General features: G+C 61.9%; 1 non-coding gene across 1 annotated transcript; it reads right to left on the reverse strand.

Moving 5' to 3' along the window:
- Positions 1-1127: 1127 nt before the first annotated feature.
- On the reverse strand, positions 1128-1209 carry TRNAS-CGA. Its single transcript has one exon. It is a non-coding gene; the product is annotated as a tRNA-Ser (tRNA).
- Positions 1210-1801: the final 592 nt, after the last annotated feature.

Here is a 1801-nt window from a genome sequence, read left to right on the forward strand (position 1 = left end):
TGGAGAAAATACAGGAAGCTTTTCTAGCAAGGGCGAAGTGCAATGACCAGAATCCAGAATATTCTCTGCACCCCTTGTCTAACTCTGGGCCCGATTCTCTTCCGCATTGACGGCCCTTTCCCTGTCTCCGGCCGTGTCTGAAGGGCTTTATGCCCTGTCCAGCCCCTCACACTGCCAGGAAGGGAGAGGTGTTATGGACTCTTCGCCCAAACAGGAACCAGGCCCTGAGTCACCTTCATCCTGGGTTTCCGATGACCCCGAGAAGTTGGGGGGCCACCGGCGCCTAGAGCATGGCCCCGCCACAGAGGCCCCGCCCCCGGTCATCCTCTTCCCCCGAGGCCCCCCCACCCACTATTCACTCCTCTGGCCCCCGAGGTCCCCCCACCTGCCCCTCGCTCCTCTCCGCCTCTTCCCCCAAGACTCCACTCACCCCCTGCTTGCTCCTCTCTGCCCCTTTCCCCTAAGCGGGGCTACCGGGGGGCCATGGGGCCAGGCACCCGTCCCTTTTCTCTGTCTCTGGTGAGCGGGGTGCAGTGGGGTCCTTGGGGAAGGAGGTGGAGCAGGACAGGAAGAGGCAGAGAAGACGGGGCCGCGGGGGAAGCGGCCGATGGGGGGTGGGGCGCAGGTTTTGGGGGAAGAGGCGGGCGGGGGATGGGAAGAGGCAGAGCAAGAGCAGGGCATCGGGCTAAGAGGCAGAGGGGAGCGGGGTGCAGGCGGGGCCCCCACTTCTCTGGAGCTTCGCTTCCAGCGCTCGAAAGATGACCACGGGCCCATAGGCCTCCGGAGGGGAGACCCGCCCCACATCCCCAGCGTTTCCCCCCCGCATGGACGGCCTTTTGGGGGAGGCTCAGCCTCCCCTGGCCTCTTCTACGGGCTGCCCGTGCTCAGCTCCTTCCACGCGCTGGAGAGGAGCAGCACCCAGGGGTGGGGCTGAGCCGGGGGCGCTGGGTGAGGGGCAGAGGCCTCGGGAGCTGAGACCGCAGGGACACAGCGTGAGGCACCATCCCAGGCATCCCCATGAAAGGAGCAGAACAGGGTTTCCTTGGGGTGGGGAGCATATGGAGAGCGTCCCAGGGTCGGTGGAGATGTATTGCCCTGGTGAGCAAGTGTGGCTAAAACACAGGCCTCGCTGTGAGCAGGATTTGAACCTGCGCAGGGAAACCCGATTGGATTTCGAGTCCAACGCCTTAACCGCTCGGCCATCACAGCTGTGAGTGACGTGACCCCCTAAGGCCCGAGAAACTGGTAAATAATCACAGTGCCCAGGCCTGAAGTCATCAGAAACACAGAATTCAAACAGGAAACCTGGCTCCCAAAGCACAGGGGGATTTGGGGTTCTCGTTGCTTAGCCATGTGGTTAAACATCAAACCAACCCCCTCCTGTGGGGCCTGTAATTGTTTAAAGATAGGGACATGGAGACAGGGAGAGGTTCACTGACCTGCAACGGGACCGAGATCAGCTCCCCTCAAACCAGCTCATTCCTCACCGGTTTCTGAATGGTCATCACGTCCTACAGACGTTTGCTCACTCCTGCCCTGGGCAGAAGAGAACCCCAGTGCCCTGGAGGTGACAGCCCCGGACTGTGTCCCCGGAGTCCCGGGGCATCGTCCCTGCCCTAAGGCTGTGGCTGCACTGGGGAGTTTACCGTGGTAGTCTCTAGTGGAGCCGCTGGAAGCCGACGGGAGGGAGCTCTCCACCCTCAACAAGCAGCCGTAGCCATGTTGGCAGGAGAAGCTCTCCCAGCAACATAGCACTGTCCACACCGGTGCTTAGGTCAGTGTAACTTGTGTCACTCGGGGG

This window comes from Chelonia mydas, chromosome 11, assembly GCF_015237465.2.
Source record: "Chelonia mydas isolate rCheMyd1 chromosome 11, rCheMyd1.pri.v2, whole genome shotgun sequence".
Classification (NCBI taxonomy): domain Eukaryota; kingdom Metazoa; phylum Chordata; order Testudines; family Cheloniidae; genus Chelonia; species Chelonia mydas.